Genomic DNA, 21,207 nt, shown 5'->3' with positions numbered 1-21,207 from the left:
TTCCAATTCACACAGCCTATTTTGGGTTCATTTCCTTAAATCAGGCGTGACCAGGCAAGAAAGTATCAATTTGTCAATGTTTTGCTTTTGTACTCAATGGTTTTTTCATGAAGTTCACTGTGGTTTCTGTAACAATGGTCTATTTCTCAATTATGTTTTAGGAAGCAGAAATATAAAGACATATATAAAGCGTGTGAATACACACATATAAGTACTATCAGATCACGTGCCCAGAGAAACAGAAGGAAAGGAGGAGACACAGGCGTAGGGGAAACTGTTCAGGAGCTGTGTATTTTAAAGCCTGGCTACCCTGTGATCTGGGGACCAGCAGCTTGTTAGGAATGCAGAAGCTCACTCTTGCCCTAACCCCCAACTGAATCAAAATTTGCATTCCAACGAGATTCCCCAGGTGAACACATGCACATCAAGGTTTTGAGAAGCTCTGTAATTTAGATGACTGAGTTTTCCTTAATAGTTTCAGTTTTAATAGCTGTTAAAGCTTACAAGTCTGTTGATCCATGTTTTACAAACTTTAAAACTACATTATAAATTATTTAAAGCTACCTCAAAGTAGTTCAATGTCTTCATTCAAATTTCTTATTTTCTTCTCTTCTCCCTGAAGTCGTAGAGTGTCCTTGAGCTCACCAAGCCTTCCAGGGAGGTTTGTCCCTTCACCAATCACTTTTCTTTTACCCAAAATATTCATAGACTCATCCAGCACATTTTTCAGTGGTAGGCATGGTGCTAGAGACTGGATTTAAAAAATTCGGTCACTGTAGTATACCAGATGACTTCTATAACAGTAATAAAGACATTTTTAAAAATCCTATTTTGATTGTAATATCAACTGTTTAGCTGAAACAATAGAGAGTAGATTATTTTACAGGAGAGATGAGAGAATCATTAGAAAGGCCTAGCCAGCAGAGGTGGCCTTCACTCTCCCACCAAAGTCAGCAAAAATCCACCACTGAACGTGCATTCCTTTAGGTTTTGTGGTTGTTAATATTTATACAGTCTTCTTTGGCCTTGAAGAGATCTTGAGATCTAGCCCAACTCTCAACAAATTTCCTGGATGTTGATAAAATAAAGTATATATTAATTTAAAAACTCAACATGGCCCAAAATAATGTAAACAAAGACAAAAGGCAAAAGGTAAGTTGGAGGAAATCGCCGAAGCATATATTCTAAGGGCTCACTTCCTTAACTGACAAAGGGTTTATATAATTCAGTTGGAAAAGACATACGCAGTGGGGAAAATGGACTAAGGATATGAATAGGCAAGTCACACACAGAAGGAAAAAATACCGACAGTGAATAAATGTATGAAATGGCGCTCTGTCTTACTCATAATTAAAGACATGCAAATCAAAGCAGCAATGAAAGAACGGTTCTAACCGACTATGTTGGCAGAGATCTCAGTGCTTGATAATACCAATAGCAGGCAGAACTAGACACGGTCCTCCACTGGACATGCGATTGTATTGGTTCAACTGTTTTGAAGGGCAATTTGGTAATAGCTATCAAAATTGTGAATGAAAACACCCTCTACCCCAACATCTCCACTGCTAGGAATTTAATGTAAGAAAATACTTGCAAAACTACCTCAAACCAGGTGGAAGACATGCAGAGTAGCACCATTTGCAATACTGGGCCTTTGGACGTGACGTGAAGGAGCATCACGTGGGGTGGGGATGGTGGGCACCCCTGACAGTGCAACCCCACAAGGGAAGACCATGGCGGCCACAGAGAGAATTAGCTAGACCAGCGCGAGCTGACACAGAATGATCTCTGAAAATTCCCGCTATTGAGAGGTACAGAGAAGAAAAATAAGGGACAGAGAGCAGTGTGTACAACTTCAACCTTTGAGATGAAATAAAAATACATACATATTGGTATGTAATTTATACTTTTTTTCCCCCCTGGAAACACAAGAACCAGCTAATAGTGTTTACCTTTGCGGTGAGGGTGAGGGGTGCGAGAAAGCCTTTTAATTTTAGTTATACATTTATCTCTATCTTTTGAATTTTCTAGAAATGTTAGTGTGTGTGAGCGCACGCATGTGTGTATGGTACGTATGGAAGCAAGCAACACAACACGTTGGTGTTGAGATGATAAGCCATTGTGTTTCATTAAGTTCCAGATGTAAGGATATTGGGAAAAAGTCTTTGGAGTGAAATTATTCTCCATGCGCTCCTCATCTCTACCATCAAATGTCCACAGGCAGGCAGATTTCTCAACCGCAAAGTAGCTGGACTTCCCAAAGAACTGCTGAGTTCTCTGGAGCTATGGTGATAATACGTTTGGAGGCCATGGAAAACTTTGAGAATCTGATAAAAGTATGATCAGAAAGGTTTAGCTGAACACAAAATCCTGGGTCCACCTCAGGGGGTTTACAGAATCTCTGAGACCTATTTATGGATTGTGTGGACTCAAGGCCCTGAGATTAGCTGCCCTAGAGAATCTCAAGGTCAGAATGACACTGACTTTGTAATTCCATTCTTTTTTGAACTAGCTGGGCTTCGAGACCCTGTCCAGGGGCTGCTCCTATGGAAAAACCTTCCTGACCCCCACACCCAACCCAGCTGAATCAGGGCGCCTGCTTTGGCAATTCTGTGGAGCTCCATGCTTGCCTCTATAAAGTATAGTATCTATCGTGTTGTGTTATAATTGTTTACTTTTCTGATTCAGCATCAAGATGGTTAGCCCCTGCAGAACAGGGGCACTGGTTTTGTTGGTCTTTCTTTTTTCAACATCTGGAAATATTAAAAATGACAATGAGTGAACACATGAATGAATGTCCAGTATAAATCACCAAATCTTTGCGAATAACCACTTACAAACCTGGTATAACCCATTCTGGGCAGCACAGCCAACTTTCTGGCCCCGCCACACAATCAGTGTGACACTCTGGAGTCCTATAGAAGCTCCAGCAGGGTTACACTGTTATAAGCCCAGACCCACATGGACCACATATGTGATTCCTCTAAGCCAGGGCTCTGACTCCTTCCTTTACCCTACTCAGCCCTCTGCTGACGTCCCTGGTCATAAGATGGATCCAGCCTGTGAGTATAGATGGGTGGTTCAAGTCAAACCATCTGGGGTGAGGGGAATAAATACCATTTGCCATCCATTAACCCAGCCACTAACTTGTTTCCTCTCACCATCACTTGCAGGCTGGTGAGGAGTAAGAAGACAAAGAAAATTACACTGTAACGTCCCGTACCAGGATACTCTAGGGGTATTAAAACATCACATTCTGGACTTCGGCCCTCCTCCCTGTCCTAATCAAAGAGATAATATTAGAAAGGCTAATGGGTGCTTTGTAGCCATAGATCTGAGTGGGAGGTTTTAATCAGCACCCATGAAATCATGACAAGGTAACTTATTTTCTCTGGGACTCGATGTATTAGGATAGGCTGGACTATGCTTCAGTAACAAATAAACCTCAAAACATCAGTGGTTAAATACAGGTTTGTCTTCCTGACACAAATTCCCCTGTGAGTTGGGTGATTTCAGGGTTGCCATTTTCCATGTGATGCAGCAATCCAGCCTCGAGGTGGTGACACTGCCAGTTCAACACATGGCTCCCAGGTTGCCATGACGGGAAGAGAGTATGGAGGACTCACACTCACTCTTCTGTGCTCCTTCTGGAAGTAACACACGCCATTTCCATTTACCACTGGCCAGAACTAGTCCACAGAAAATTGTTCAGCTGCTACAACAGCTCAGCATGTCACCTAACTCCAAGAAAACCCCACTGGTATGTCCAACATGCATTAAAAGCAGGTCGTGTTGGTCCGATTATCAGTGCCCTGTCACATTTATGACACACAGCCAATGAATTAAGTCACTTTGACATATTACAACCACTTCTGACACGTTGCCAACGTAAAATGACACAACACACTGAACATGGTATTTAAAACTGTGATAATATATAGATCCAAATAACCAGCATATAATAATCAAATGTTAAAATAGAATAATAATCACTGTCCCATTATAAAAACGCATCCTTTTCAGAATGATAATCCTATATAATCATAGCTATTAATATAATCACTGCTATGTGTAGACTGTTTGCTTTAAGGACTTTATGTAGATTATCTCGCATCCTCCTCACAATAGCCCCCTCTCAGGTAGATACTATTAATATTCCCATTTCATAGATGAGAAAAACCAAGGGACAGAGAGGTGACGTAACCAGCTCCAGGTCACATAGCTGGTAAATAGCAGAAGCTTCATTAACAACCTTGCTACATCCACCTCCTTTGAAAGGAATCTAGAAATTTCAATGGGCCTTTTAAAGCTCATTTCATAAACTTAATGATATCTCTGACACACCCAACTCTGTAAGAAATACAGAGCATATAAATGGTATGCTAGGCTTGCTATATGCATGTCATCAGGCAAATGACTCAGCTACTGGGAACCTGTTTTTCTATCTCTAAAATGGAAATAATTATGATATCTTTATTTCAAAAATTTTGAGGCTTCCACACTGTTATGAGCTGAATTGTGTTGCTCCCCAAGTTTATATGTTGAAGCCCTAATCCCCAGTACCTTAGAGCATGGCTGTCTGGAGAGAGAGGCCTTTGAAGAGGTGACAAAGTTAAAATGAGGCGTTAGGGTGGCCCTAACCCATCTCACAGGTGTCCTGTCAGAGAGACCAGGGATACACATACACAGAGGAAAGACGGGCTGTATGAAGACAGAGGGAGCAGGTAGTCATCGACAAGCCAAGGAGAGAGGACTAACGAGAACCAAAACCTGCCAATACTTTGATCTTGGACTTTTAGCTTCCAGAGGTGTGAAAAAATAAATTTCTGTTGTTTAAGCCACGCATTTTACGGTGTTTTGTTATGGCAGCCCTAGGAAACTAACACAGATATATTTAAAATAATTAGCATAGTACCTGGCAACTAGTAATCTCAATAAATGGTTTTACTATTAGTTCAGTTGTGAACACACACACACACATACACACACGCACAGACTTTATTTTGGCTTAAAGGATATGTATCCAAAGGTATTAAAACATAATCTGAAAAATATTTCTTTTCTAATCAATAGACCTTTTATGAAACTTTAAAAGACTGACTATGTTTCACTTTTCAAACTGATAAACACTAGTTACAAGGCAGTTACTATTATACTTCATCACAATGTAATGTTAAACTGTGTGTGACTTTGCAAAGCTCCTTTCCTTCCCAGTAGCTATCAGAACACATGTAATAAGTCGAGGTTGGAAATTGACACCATTTTGACAGTAATACACAGAAGTCATACAGAAAGAGAGTGGGAATATCCAAACATAAACGAGTACAGAGCAAAAAAACAGAGTACACTGAAATGTCACTGAAAGAAGCTACCTAGATCAGAGCTGGCATATAAATGTCACCTCAAGAGCCAATTCCAATCATTTGACTTGAACGCTTACGTTGAAGAAGATTCTGATGACACATCTGGGCTCAGAAAATAGTGCCAAGTGGGTTAGAAAGCGCTGCTTGAACTTGTGGGGAGAAGGACAGGAGTAAATGTGTTACGTAGTTACTATTCTGGATCTGGAAATTGGCTAATGGGCCCCTCTGACACTCATCTTTGAAGTTTAAGGCCTACCAAAGACTCAGGCTACTGTGCATACAGTATTTTGACACTGTACGTATAAGTCAGCAATTCTGGATTCACTGAGAAGTATGTGTTTTTCTTTATACATATATTTCTTGTGACATTTAGCTTTTTTTATTTAAGAACATAAAGAAAACATTCTGTTGAGCTAACAATGTGTATCAGCTGAATCAGTTTTCAGGTTGCTCTAAAATTTGAGGTGACTAACCGAGAAAATCACCGATTTTCAGAGGAAGACAAGGTTTTCCTCAAGAAGTCCCCATTGTACTCTTTCGGTTGCCACTACAAGATAGGTGTGTGGTTCAGACATTTGTATCCATGGCTTCTCAACCTCTAGGTACTATGTCACCACTGATAATGGCATCGTGTGGTGGAGTAGGCTAGGTAGGGGGTGTGTTGCCCCTGAGATGTCCCCTGCAATGTGAGAGGGAACATACTGGCCCCATAAGGCCCAAACTGCTCCAACACTGAGGACCAAAGCTCACACTTGGGTGAGTCAGTGCTGATGTAGTAGCCGCTGAGCCAGTCCCCTCTATGGCCCCACAGGAGAGAGCCCTTCCGAATGATTAACAATTAGAGTTTGCATCCAAAGTGCCAAGCCCAGCTGTCTAAAGAAAGGTGCTAAGAAGTCTAAGAACCTGGATTTAAGCCCCAAATGGCTCAATGAGCTTCACACAGAGAAAACTCCCTGCTCAACTCCAACCACAGCCCACCCCATGGCTTAGCAAGGGGAGAGAGACAGAAACACAGGGTGATACAGAGACTGACTCAAGTCAAGCGCAGTACACTGGGGAACAACTCCAAGCACGGAGAGGGCCCCACCCCCTTCTTCCCCAAGATAATCATAAGCCAGTGGTCGTCAGACTCAGTGCGCATCACCGCAGAGGGGAAAGTGAAGAGGAGCCTCAATGACCTTAGTCAGTCATTTCATCTGAACACGTGAGGCCTACAGTATCTACACACACAGAGATGTGTAGTAAATGTTGGCTGACGGGTCACATTTTACACTAAAAATCAACCTATTACTGTTCATTTAATCTAACAAATTATGCTAACATCTCTGTTAAATTGGTTCGGGTAAGTTGGCTCATATAATAGTAACCTATTGTACCGTGCTAAAAATTCTGTCAAAAGTTTGCAAATTAAAAACAAAAAAGATTATTACTTTAAATTTTTAGTCAAAATATAAAAGTAGAACAAAATGAGGACTATGTTGATTTATTTTCTACATAGAAAACTATTTAGAAGACTTTAAAGAACTCTTTGAGCTCTGAGAAAGTCCAATAGGCAAAAGAAAAACAAAATCAAACTCGACAGGCTAGCCACCATTAAGACTTTCCCAGATCAGGGGTGTCCGGCTAGCTTATATTTATTCCAGCCTCATTCATGCTTTCCAGCTATGCATAGTGAGGATTTGTAAATGGCACATTTCATTTGCCATTCTGTATGCAGTGCCTTCTCAGGCTGGCTTTCCCTGCCACCAGCAGAATTGTCGGACTGTGCAATACATGCCAAGTTACTGCTTTTTTTCCTAAGAAATGCAGAGATGAGCTTTTATATATAACAAGGATTTCCTTAACTGATTCAGCATACCTTGCACATCTGATCAATGGACCTTCCCAATTGAAATTACGTTTTAGTTATGCTTTAAAAAATATTGCTGCTAGGATAATGCAAGTTCTCATGTAAACATCAGGGTTTCCTAGCACCTTTCCTGAAGGAAACCCTCACATTTCTCTGTACTTCCTGCTCCAGCATGGCTCTAATCACTGCAAAGCAGAGATGGAAAATGAATTCAGGCAGCCTGAGTGGTAACTCTCTCCCAGGTTTCCTCTCTGCAACCCATGGAATGCTTTTTGAAGTCAGAAGGAGCTCCCTGGGAGGTGAGGGCTGACTTTGGCAGCCAGCAAGCAGAAATGTTCAGCTACTTAACACTTGGCCACATGTGGCAGCTACAGAAACATCAGGAGGATGTGAAATCTACTACTTACTTCAATGGTATTCCCCTTGACCACAAATCTGTTCAAACCTAAGGAACTATGGCAGTCGATGAACTTAGTAGGGGCGGCGGGGAGAACTGTCATGTGATTTTAGTCCAAAATTTGTATTGTATGGGAAACCTTGGAACAGTGTCCTTCCATTTTTATTCCACATTGTCCCATGAGTCTGTAATTTTGGGTTGCGAGAGTGTTGCATTGAACACAAAGCACAGTGGCACAGGGGACTCGGAAAGCTGGCCACTAAAATATTAGGTGTTTTATACTAATTATAAGTCAAAAGGAAATATATGTCAGAAGAGGTCCCTGGAGTGTCTTTCTCAGGCTAAGCACTGTCCTTAACGTTACTCCCTAGGGCAGCGTCCTTTATCCCGTGGACCAAGGGCTGTGTGCATTTGCCACAGTTGGTGTGGGCCAGCGTTTGTGCTCCCGGTTGCAGGGTGAGCCGCCCATTCTCCTGCTTCGGGTGAGGAACCAACGGAAAATGGCGGCGCCCACCTGGCAGTCGATCAGTGGTTGGAAATGGCAGACCTTCGGATTCTCCTCAGGGCCAATAGAACTGAGCCAGGTAGAGGACCTCTATGGTCTTTTCTTCCTCTGAGACTCCAGCCAGCACCTCCGTGATGCTGCAGGCAGAGGGAGGAAACCACAGAAAGCAGTAGAGGAGGACGACACCAGCTGAAGCTTCGGCAGCAGACAGACCGGGCGCAAGTCCTACTTCTCTCACGCATGGATCCCATGAACTTCTCTTCTCTGAGCCTCACTTGCCTCACTTGTAAAAACAGGAATCGTGGGGATAATCTATCCCCTCATGGGAATTAACTGAGATCATGCGTGTTACACATGTAGCATGGCGCCTGGCACATAGTCAATGCTCAGTAAACATGAGCTCTCATGATCAACATTATCGACTTCCAACCACAGAGAACGGATCTGCATGCTTTTCTCCAAAAGGGACAGAGTTTTAGTCATCACAGCGAGAACACAGAGAGGAGGGGAGTGAGGAGTGGACAGAATTTTCCTCTCCACAGGGATCCCCACCACACTCCTTCATAAAGCAGTATGGACCTGGCCCATTGCAGGGCAACACAGGGGTCCTGATGGCAGCTTCCTCCGCGTCAGACAGAAGGAAAACGTCATACTTCCTCCAGTCTAGAATAATCTAGGCCTACTTTGGTTCGCCTCGTTTCTCCATTCAACAAATATGTATCAAGCAGGTTTCAGACTGTGAGTAAAGAGTGCTAAAAGACAAAGCTTGCAGCCTGGAGAGGAAAGGCAATGCATGATAGAGAAAGTGGAGAACCAGGGCCTCTCTGAAGAGGTGATAGCTAAGCTGAGGCCTGAAGGAAGCGACAAGCGTTCCAGGCAAAGAGAACATAAGGCCTAGAGGTTGGAAAGGGAATTAGGAAGATCAGGAAGCATCGATTCAGCAACAGCAAAGCATCGGGGGATGGCTCACGAGTCACCCGTAGTCCGGGATGCCGCCTTTCCAAAGCTTTCTTGCAGGGATCATTATCTCGCCTGTCCACAGAGCTCTGACAACATAAGCACCCAGCAACTTTCAGGACCTTCTCAGCTATTTACTAGTGTAATAAAGAAAACATCTGTGATAAAACTGACATAGATCAGACCCAAATCTTAAGAAGTCTCAGAAGTTTCCACAATGGGAAAATTACCACTACATCAACTCTTCCCCTGTATCAACTCAGAAAATGGGGAAGAGTTGGTGTGTGGGGGCTCCATACACCTTTTTACTTGTTTTGTCCACAGCCAGTCTCTATATAGCTCCTTGCCTTGGCATTCAAGTTATTCATAGATGCAGAAATTCTGTTGTACACTAATTACAGTTAGGCAATTACGAAATCTGAACTAGTCTTCTTTTCCCTGGACACATCCATTCTTCTCCCACTCCTCACCCAACACCACTTCCTCTGAGAGGCTTCAGCTGTAAGAATTGCGTGGCCCTGATGATAAATATTAAAGACCCAGAGTGGGAGATGGGCAATTTTTTAAGATCACTGGAAGGCCTACCTGGAGAACAACAGACTCTGTTAGCAGGGCTGGGACTAGGTGACGCAGGTGAGGCACCTAGAATGCAATATGTAGGAAGGCACTCATTCTCAGTGTCCTGTAAGAGCCGCAGATGCTAAGAGAGAGTGCCTCAGTGTTGCGCCGTCCGGGGCTGCCTCTGCTCAGCCCAGTACCCCGCCTGTTTGTTAGATCCCACTCTCACCCTCAGCTAGGGGGGTTGTAGCTACAGTGTTTGCCCCTGAGAATTGCTTGCCAAACAAAAGGAGACATGTACCTGAGCAAGGCTCAACAATTGAGGGCTAGAGCAGAGGGAGAAGCAAAACAAAACAAAACAAAACCAAAAACAAACAACAACAAAAACCATGAAATAACACCAGACTAAAATTGTTAAGTAAAAAAATTCATAAGTTTTCTTTTTTTCTTTCTTTCTTTTTTCCTTCCTTCCTTCCTTTCGCTCCTGTATTCTAAACATTAGTACAAATAAATATTTTTACACAAAAAAAAGAAAAGAAAATCAAATGTTCACTCCAATACAGTGTGCAAACAGAAATACCTTGTCTTTTTCTTGTAATTTCCTTTCCTTATTAGTGAGTTTGAAAAAACAAAGCATCAAAATATATAAACAAATTATTGAAAAAAACAGTAGAACTTCTGAAAATCAGAGCTCTCAGAGGTGAGGTATATGGAGCATAAGAATTTAGAGTATTTGAATACAAAATTAGCAACCTTGATTTAATAACCAGACTTAAGATATTTTTCCTAAGAAGGGAATACACTTTCTTTTTAAACATGCATGGAATGTTTACAAAAATTAAGTATTTGAATAACAAAGGAAATATCAACATATTATCCAAGGTGGAAATTATACAGGCCCCATTCTTTAGCTATATATAAAACAAAAAATAAGAAATAAACAATAAATGGATAATTCTCTCCTCTTTATCTGCAACCCCCCCAAAAAAAATACTGCTCTAACCACTTCTTTTTTAAATGCTCTCTTCAAAATAACTCCTTAGTTAGAAAACAATAAAAATGTAAAATTATGGACTATTCAGTAATAAAATACAATGAAAGCAATATATATATACAACTACTGGACACAGCCGGAACAAAACTTAGAGGATAATTCATAGCCTAAAAAATACTTACTAAAAATCAAGAGAGATAATAAAAATAAACAAAGTAGGCATTTAGCTATAAGATCCAAAAAAAAGTCAATCATATAAACTAAAACAAAGTAAGAAGGAGAATTAAGATGAAAGGAAAATCAAATAATTAAAAAAAGAATGTATCAATAAAAGCAAAATCATTTTTTATGAAAAGATCAATAAAATAAAACTCTGGCAAGTCTGACAAAGAAAAAAGTGGAGAAATCAAAGTAAACCACATCTGGATTAAGAAAGTGGACATAATTATAGATATGGGGAAGATTTTTAAATGAAAATAGTATGTAGGACTTAGTAATGATAAATTGCAAATCTAAGTGCAATGGATCATTTTAAGAAAATACAAAATATTTAGAAAATAATCAAATATTTACTCCCTTCTCGTCTCCAAAAACAAAGCAAAGTACATATTCATTCACTCAACAAATCTTTATCAGCTATTATTGTGAGATATCATAGGAAGATTAGAAAGATATTCATCCCCTCATAAATTAATCTATAAATTCGATGTATTCCCAATCAAAATCTCAGAGGAATTTTTAAATGGCATTTGCAAACTGAGTGAAATGTTCATTTGAAAAAGCAAATGTGTAAGAAAATCTCTTTTGAAAAAAAAAAGAGAGACTTGCCTTAACAAATATCAAAACATACTATAAAAATTTCTGCAGAGTCACAATTCTACAGAGGGCCTCCTTTCCCCCCACGCTTACTCCCTCCCCTCCAAAAAACAAAAATCTGTTCTGAGTCATAATCTGTCCAGACTGGACCTAGAGGGTGGGGGACTGGAGAGGGCAGTAGTAAATGGAGAATTTTTACTTTTCCCCTTTGTATTAGTTTTCTATTGTTGCCATAATAAATTACCACAAACATGGCAGTTTAAACAACACAAATGTATTATCTTACAGTTCTGGAGGTCAGAAGTCCAAACTGGGTCTCACTGGGCAAACATCAAGGTGTTGGCAGAGCTTTTTCTTTCTCCTGGGGGCGCTAGTGGAGAATCTGTTTCTTGCCTTGGCTGGTGTCTGGTGCTGGCCCGCCATCTTTGGCTCCTGTTGCAAAGCCAGCAAACAGCAGTGCTCAGTTGACTCTTTCTCACGGGGCATCACTCTGACACTGACTCTTCTGTCTCCTTCTTGGACATTTAAACACTCTTGTGATTACACTGGGCCCACCTGGGTAATCCAGGATAACCTCCCAATTTTAAGGTCAGCTGATTAATGACTTTAATTCCATCCGCAACCCGAATTTCCCTTTGCCCTGTAATGGGGCATAGTCACAGGTACTGGGGATTAGGACACCTCTCCTTTCCACAACTTTATACCCTTGTAAACTATTTGTATGTGTTAACACAAATAGGCATTATTTTTATAATGTAAGATTAAGAGTAGTTGATAGATATTTTTTAAAATGTTAAAGATTTAAACTTACATTTATGCTATGGTGATAAAAAGTGTAATGTTGCAGGATTAGACAAATGGAAGATTCTGAAAAACTGGTGCTCCAAAAACATGTATCAGTGGGATATAGCATCGGTGGAATATAAGACAAAGGTCTTATTTCAAACCATGGAGAAAAGAAAATGGTCAATTTACAAAAGGAACCTGTGGACATTTGGAATTAAAAGGTTTGACCTTTTTCTCACACCACACATCTAAATAAATTACACACGCATTAAAGATTAAAACTTAAAAAAAATTAATAGAAGAAAATGTAGGAAAACATACTTGGAATATTGGGGTGATGAAAGGCTTCCTTACACTTCGATCTATAAAGCAAAATTTGAATATATTAAAATAAAACAAGCGAAACTTGAATATATTAAAATAAAACAAAGTAAAAAGCAACAGAAAAAATATTTGATAAAGTATAACAAAGAGACAAGAGAGAGCTTTTGTAATTTGATAAGAAGACAACGCTACAGGGAAATGAGCAAAAGACATGAACAGGCCACTGCTCAGAAGAAGAAATGTAATGGCAATAAATATATGAAACCACATTCAAACTCACTAATTAGGAAAGGAAAATTACAAGAAAAAGACAAGGTATTTCTGCTTGCACACTGTATTGGTTAAGAAGTCAGAGTCTGGCTTGTCTGGATTTGAAGCCAGATTCTGCTGATTACTTACCTGTGGCCTTGGGCAAGTTACTTAACGTCTCTGTGCCTCAGCTTCCCTATATATAAAATAGGGCTTATAATACATCCTAAGTCTTTACTGCAAATATGGGATGATTTAATATATGTAAAGTGCTTTGAATAATGCCTGGCATAGAGTAATCATTCAATAAATGTTAGTCCCATATTTTGTTATGATGTGTACACATACGTGCCACAAACACACACTTAGGCACACTCAGAAGTTCCTTGTAACACTATTTGCCACAACAAAAACTGGAGATGATTTTAAATCACATCAGTAGGCAATAGATAAATTAATTTTTTACCTCCAAAATTTGGAATGACAATTAACTTTTTAAAAGAATGAGGAAGATCTGGGTCCCAATATAGGAAGATGTCTATAATCAATTAAGTGGGGGGAAAAAGCAACTCACTGACTTCTACGGAATGATCCAAAGTATGTTCTTTAAATATGCTATATGTAACATATACACATAAATATTAGGTAGGTGGAAAAGTAATTGCAGTTTAAAAGGTTAAAAATAATTGCAAAAACCGCAATTACTTTTGCACCAACCTTATATATATCTGTGTGTCCATGGGTATAATATGCACTGAAAATGTTATGAATGTTTGATATATTATCAAATTGTTAGCACAGGTGACCAAAGGGGAGGGAAGTGAAATGGGGTAGAGGGTAAAAAGGATATCTTATCAAATAAATAATAACAGTTTTCTTTTCTTTTAACATGTATTGTTCTAAAGATTACCACACACAAAAAAATAAATAAAAAGAGAAGAAGAAGAAATCTTATTAGTTAGAATACATTCCCCCAAAACTGACAAAAAGACAATGGTAAACAAAAGAAAATTATGAAGTAAATTTGTTCTGCAACTATTTTTTTCAAGGGAAGATAGAATGATGCATAAAGGAATTAATCTAATTATGCTTTGAAGAATGTTACTTTAACTATGATTTTTCAAATACTTTGCATGTGGGCTAAAAGTGTCAAAACATACATCTTTTTAAGACAAAGATTCTACGGTTAATAGCCTCCATTAATTGTTTCCATTGTCCATAATATTTTTTAACTTTCACATTCCCAGAAAATGTTTTCAAAATGCAAATCATCGACCTCCAATATTACTTAAATGACATAAACAAATTAAAATAAGGCCAACCTAAGCCAGTTGTGTTGCTCAACCTGGTCCCCTCTGAAAATGAGAAATGAAGTCAAATGCCCTTTAATACTATTTATTAGTGGAGTAATATAATACATTTTGACAAGCTGAACAGTTGTAACAGGCGGCTGTTAAAGTCTCTACAGGGCTGTTTAGAATGAAAACAGGAGTGAGAGACAGCTCTATAACTGGGTTTTAAGAACAGCTCAGCCATCAACTATATCCTAACCAAGTACTTTTATCCAGTTAATTTACGAAGGGAATCCCTTAGGGTCTCCAGCCGTCTACCACTGCAGCTCATTAGAGCCCAATATCCAACTTTTCTCATTGTAACACTGAAAGCATTTATGCTTAAAATGTAATTAAACTTAAAACAAACAAGATCTTTATTCCCTGACAGTCCCGCTATTTTTAAATTGACAAAGGCATGAACTTATATAGGATTATTTAGAAAGCACTATACATTTCAGCCACTTACGGCAAGACATTTACCCAACTGTTCATCCTGCATGCAATTAGAAATCTAAATACTTGGGTAACGGGTTTCTATTGGGAATTAAACTTGCAGATCTCTTACAAACGAGTAATGTGGTAAGACTTGCTGTCCAATGAGGTGTCTTATTGAAATATCCCAGGCCGTTTCACTTGTCACAGCTGTCGTTTCAGCCGCTTGCACTCACAGTGTATAGCTTTCATTACGAAAATAGAAATTTGTGTCCTAAGTGCTGTTACATTACTAATGCTAAATATTTAATTCCCTGGGGTTCCAATTATGGTTGAGCACTGGCAACACTGATTCTACTTTTTAATAACAACTGTAAAAGCAATTTGAGCATTTTTCAATTAATTAAATACATAGTGAACGAGTAACCTCTTGTCATTTTGCCCTCCAGGACCTGAGCTAATTGGTGTAGAATAAAATGTTTTGAAAATTAACTGATATTCCGGTCTGCACACTGTTATACCATTAAATTACAGTTTGTGAAATGAAGTTTGTCTTCTAATAGTTACCCTCAATATAGTCTGCAGTGGTGAGAAAGTACCTGTGTTTTATGTACTGAACGGTGCCTCTAATTAGAGCAGAGTTGCAAGTCGAGTGTAGTTTCTCTAAACACCAGTCAGTATCAATAATACTTTGCATTGTTCATAGATAAATGTAACAGATTTCAACAGAGGAAAGTTTCCCAGGTTTCATTCACTACATGCATTCACAATTTAGCTTAGACATTTTAAATGTTTGCCATAAGGATTCCTATCATTAAGGACATTCATGTAGAAAAGTTCAAAAATAAATTTTTAGATTTCTTTCACAGCATAAAGTTACAAATCAAACATCTGGGAAAGCTCTTTTTAAACACTTTGTTGCAGTTTCTCCCTCTACCACAGGACAATGTCATCAATAAGCTTTAAATCGGGTTTTTCCCTTTAAAAGTATGGTGAGGATGAATCATAAAAGCAGATGCTGTTTTACCCCCATTTAAAAATGAACCTTTTTCTGGAGTGCAATGAAATCTGATTAAAGAGACCATCTCCTTGCAGAAAAACGTCTCTGACAGGTGTTCTTCCAGCTTTGTGTCTTGATTGGCCATAATCTAAAATCCATGCTCGGAAAGTGGATGCCTTTTCGGCAGCTGTCTTCCTAACAGAGATGATCCCCCAAACAGGTTTCACTGAATTAGGAATCTCAGCAAAAGTATTATGGCTCATGGAATAAAAACACAGGAAGTGAAATTAATCACTCTGGGAGAGAGGGAAAAAAAAGAATAGGGAAAATGTCATTATCTCCATACCAATTTTAAAGGTTTAAATCTTTTGTGTTTCTAAGATTTTAGTAACATCTTTGAGTAATGAATTTTAATTACAGGATTAACTTGACAGTACCAGTCTATTAATATAAATAGATCTGCCTAAATTTCTGATTTTTTAAAAACCAAACTGAATAATGAGAACACTTCAGAATTTGGGGGTTGGGTTGACTTCTCAGGAAGAAATCCCCAGTCCATCAGCAAATACACATATACACACATAAATAAAAAAGAAAAACACAAGTTTATTTAAATATTTTTCTATATGGAATGTAACATCTTAATAGACCTTCAAAATCATTGGTTAACATAGCCTATCAATAAAAATTGTTAAAACAAAAAGCCATAAAATTTGTAAAGGACATATTAAATCCAGTTATGTAAATTCCTTTTGCCAAAGACTATTTTTTTTCCAGCCCAAAGAACAGTTATAGTCTAAAATCTAAACGTAAAAATAAAGGAAACTTATGCTTTGGATACAAATGGTACAGATATTATTTGCATTAAGAAATGGATCATAAGTTATTCCAAAACATGTAAGTACCTAGTTTTGAAAAACAATAATTCCGTTAGCTAACTACTAATATGGGGCCAAAACAATACCTGGTTCTCTAAAAACATATTTCAATTTTACATGTAATAACTGTGATAATTAATAAACAGAAACCTCATTTATTATAAAATGGAGTTAAGAGGCCAGAAGAGAGAACTCTCGTACACATGTCGCTTAACGCACACTACCGACCCCAACAGGAAGAGCCATACCTTGCATCATCTTTCACAGGAAGTGATACTAGTTTACTCCCTCAGCAGGAGGAAGAATAGATTCCTCCTTGTCCCGTAACAGCTCAGCCAATGGGGGACTGCCATAACTCAGCCAATGAAAACTGACTGTACTTCAAACTTTCCGTTTCCTCCAATGGACTCTTTGTTTACAACAGCCCCTCTCTAGGCAATAAAAGAGCATTCCTCTTATTTTCTACCGACTTATGCATGGTTCACCATTAGACTAATGTCCTGAACTGCAATTGTTGTTGTTCCCAAATAAACCGATTTTGCTGGAGAAAAACCTGGCCATCTATTTGGTTTAAGGGAAACATTATTTGGTGGATCGTATGGGGATCCAAAGAAGACCCTCAACAACTCCAAGGCTGGTGGAGTAAACAGGTGCAGTAACCATAGAACACATTGAGCTCGCCGCTTCCCTACTGAACCTAGAGTCTGAGGATGTCTTTCTCCTGGATCCCAGCTTCTGCTCTTTGTGTTTTGAAGCTCCTCAGGTTCTAGTTAAGATCGAATTTAAGGTGTCGTCCTTTTCTGGTTAAGACCTTGTTTTGTCCGCAAGTACTTGGTTGACACTTTGGCCTGACTCGTTTGAAATCAGGCCATTCCACTGGGACTGTGCCATTCAGACTTTGGTCTGATTCCTTTTGGAAACAAACTTTCCCTATTGAAACTCTGCTGTTCAGCCTTTGGTCTGACTTTTTGAAACTGGACTGTTCCTAGTGAAATTCTGCTGGTGTTTGGCCTGCAGGCTGCTTAAGTTTTTGCTTTAGAGAAGAAGCTGCTGAAAAATGGGATCCCAGTTAACTAAGTACTTTGAGGGCACCCTTCAGGAACCCCAGCCAATATTTTGTTTAGAAACTGTGCTTCCCCCTCATGCTCATTTCTAACTAAATGGACCAATTTGAACAAAAGTAATTTAGAATAGCAATGGCCATTATTGGAAACTTTTGAACTCCCCAAACTTACTTTTCTTAAAACTGAATTGGGCAACCATAGCTCTGAAATTATCAAAGCTGAATGGGACACCTATTTTGATTGGTATTTTGAGGCTTCCAAACATTACCAAGAGTCTAAAATCACTTCTTTGCAAAACACAATTTTAAAATTAACTGAGGCAAACAAATGACTAAAGAAGGACACAACGGCTCCTGAAGCCTCATGCACCTCTTTCCTGGCTCCTTTGTCTCAGCCTTCACTTCTGGTGCCATCTTCCTCCTCCGCCTCTGACCCACTCCCCACTTCCTGTTCCTCTGAACCTATCAGAACCTTTCCCTTTCAAATTAAGCCTTCTGAGGATCAAAAGGCTAAAGCCTAATTTCTTATATTCCTTGGACTAAAATTGAATTGCAATCCATAGTCAAAGATTTTCCCAAAGAAACTGAGGATCCCCACCAATTTCCTATGGAATTTAATATAGTCCTTCACATTTATCAGCCTGATTTCTCTGACTTATACCCACTAGTTTATATGCTTGTTGGTGAAGGCCAGCTCAGCATTGAATGAAAACTGCTGACTGGGAAAATTCTGAAACATTGAATAAAAACTGCTGACTGGGAAAATCCTGAAAGGTCTCTAGGATTACAACCGGGAGACCAACCCAATGACTTCTGATATGATCAGGCTTGAGCAATCACTAAGCAACTTCACCGGGCAATTCCTAGGGCTTTTCCAAAGCCTGTTGATTGGAACAAAATTCAGGCTTGTTCATAAAAGTGTAATGAACAGGTTCACATGACTATTATTATTGACTTCAGATTGTTTTCAAAGAAAATTCTGGTCTTCTTTCAGATGTTGATTCCATTCAAGTACCTTTAAACCTATGTTTACTAACAGGCTGAACTGAGACCTTTCACTTTTAATTAACAAGACCAAGGTGGAATGGGAAACCATGTCCACATTCGATTGATCAATTTGGCAAATCAGCTTGCTTGTACTCTCGATGAATCACCTGAAAAAAAAATCTAAAATTCTTAATTTTCAACTCTGGCAAACGAAGGTCCCTATAAACAACCAAAACCTCCTAGTTTCTGTGATTGATGCAAAGAGCCAGGACACTGGAGAGGAGTGTCTTATAAACTTAAGCACTTCAGGTGACTTCGGCCTCCTAACCAGCCCTTCCAACATCCTCCTAATTCCCAATGACGGGACTCCAAGGAACTACAGGGGCTCTTCCCATCCCTCCCTTACTTGCTCAGAGAAGCCACTCTCCAGGTTGGGAACGAGTCTCTCTCTGTCCTGATTGAAACCAGAGCCACACTCTGTGCTCAGCCCCGCTGCTACAAAGCAGCCCCTGCCTCAGAGCACTAAAACAGTTCAAATAGTGAGTTTCTCTCATAAACCCCCAACAAGCTCCTGTCTCTGAAATGATCCTTTTTGGTTTGGGCCCTTTGAGAGACACTCACCCTTTTCTCCTTAGTTCCTCCACGCCTACTCATTTATTATGCGGAGACTTCTTAGAAAAGCATCATACCAGAATTTCTTTCTTCCAGAAGGGGGAAATAATTCTTGAATTTGACAGTGGCCATCAAAATAGCGAATCAGGTGAATTAAATGACCTCTCGACATCTTTTATTTGCTCCAAGACTGATGGCACTATAGGTGAATCTTGGATCACTGATCATCTGTCCCTATTGGATCAGCTCACCATCCTCTTTATGAGCAAAATCTTCAACTGATAATGGCAGAATCCACACTGCACCTCCTATCAAGACTCAAACAGGTCCCTCAAAACCCCTTCCCCAAATCAATCAATACCTCATAAGGAAAGAAACGCTTCAAGGTATGAAGCCCATAAAAGACTCGGGTCCCCATTATCCCGTGCACTAGTCCCTGGAATACTCCTGTTACCTATGAGGAAAGCGAAGGTTCTGAGGGTAGAGGTTTGCCAGGACCTCTGAGCAATGAACAGCATGCTACCCCTTGATGCTCTGTTGCTCCGAATGCTACTAACGTCCATCCCAACTGAAAGTAAATTCTTTAGTGTAAGTGATTTATGTGGCGCATTCTTTAGCATTCCAGTTGATGGAGCTAGCCAATACCTTTTGTCTCCACTTGGGAATGAAAACACTGCACCTGGACAGCAATGCCTCGGGGGTTTACTGAGAGCCCCCTCTTATTGCTCACAAATCCTGAAGACTGATCTGGGTGATATACAGTTCCCTAGGGGGTTCTATTTTGTTGAAATATATGCACGACTTGCTTCTTTGCTCTTCACAAATCCCCCACAGGAAGACATCATCCATTTGCTAAAGCTTTTAGCCTTCAAGGGACATAAGGTCGCTAAGGAAAAATTGTTGTTTGCCCAAACCCAAGTTCACTATGGAATGCCTCTAATGTCAGAACAGGGCTGTCCTAGATCCAGAAAGACTTCGTGGTGTTTTAAGTCTCCTCAAACTCCAAAGTAAGCATCAACTGCAAGCTTTTCATAGGCTGGTTGGTTATTGCCGAAATTGGATCCCTTATGGCCAAACCTCTGCATGTTTTACTAAAGAACAGAAACTCTGACCCAATTGTATGGGAAGAAAAGGATAGCATAGCCTTTAAAGTCTTAACGGAGAGTTTAATGAACCCATCTGCCTTTGGGTATCCCAATTATTAAATTCCCCCTTTTCCTTTTGTATATGAAAAGGAAGGGAACGCCCTTACGGTACTTACACAAAAATATAAGGACCACCACTGAATAGGGTATTATAGCCAGCAACGGGACCATGGGGGACCCTTGCCTTAGAGCCATCCCTGCCACTGTCCTTTGGTTAAGGTCAGTGAGGAAATCGCGATGGGGTCCTCTTTAACCATCTCTGTGCCCCATGCAGTAGAAACCCTCTGAATTCTCACCACATTCAACATTTTCTGGTCAGCCGCCTCACCTGCTACGAAATCATCTTTCTATTAACTGCTCCTCACATAGCTCCTTCGCACTGCAATAACTAACCCTGCCCCTCTTCTCCCTTCCATTACCCACAAAGCCCCTCACAAAGCCTAACACTGGTGGATCACTTCCTGATTGACTCCTCATGATGATCTGAAGGAAACTCCTTTGAGGAATGCTGACTTCTCATGGTTCACTGACGGTTCTTATTTAAAAGGTGACAATGCAAATGTGCTGAATATGCAATATAAACACCCACTGAGTAACTGAAATTGCACCTTTGCTTTTGACTACTACGGCCCAGAATTGTATGCACTCATACAGACCTGCATCCTAGCCAAGGGCAAAACTGCAACGTTTATACTCATAGTAGGTATGCTTTTGGAGTAGCTCATGATTTTGGAATGCTGTGGAAGCAATGAGGCTTCCTTAATTCCAGTGGAAACAAAATGGAAAATGGCCAATATGTTCAGGAATTAGTGAATGTTATACTTTTACCTGCTGCTTTAGGTATTATTAAGGTCCCAGGGCATCCTAACCGTGACTGTCTGATAGCTAAGGGAAATCAACTTGCTGACAAATGCTGCCCTCAAAGGAACCAGCAGTGGTCAAACCTTTCTCATGGTCG

The 21,207-nt window shown here is 39.8% G+C and overlaps 1 long non-coding RNA gene across 6 annotated transcripts in view; it reads right to left on the bottom strand.

The window, feature by feature from the left end:
- The window catches only part of LOC109457116 (uncharacterized), a 58,717-nt gene that overhangs the window by 10,216 nt on the left and 27,294 nt on the right, over nt 1-21,207 (bottom strand). For all 6 annotated transcript variants that reach the window (XR_016022091.1, XR_016022089.1, XR_016022090.1 and 3 more), the window contains 2 exons: nt 12,547-12,587; nt 11,726-11,871 (listed from right to left, as the gene is read on the bottom strand). This is a non-coding gene — a long non-coding RNA (uncharacterized LOC109457116). The remainder of the gene's footprint in view (nt 1-11,725; nt 11,872-12,546; nt 12,588-21,207) is intronic.

This window comes from Rhinolophus sinicus, chromosome 8 (genome assembly GCF_057876585.1).
Source record: "Rhinolophus sinicus isolate RSI-liver-muscle chromosome 8, RSI-T2T, whole genome shotgun sequence".
In the NCBI taxonomy this organism is placed as follows: Eukaryota; Metazoa; Chordata; class Mammalia; order Chiroptera; family Rhinolophidae; genus Rhinolophus; species Rhinolophus sinicus.
This window is presented reverse-complemented; position numbering and strand designations above follow the sequence as displayed.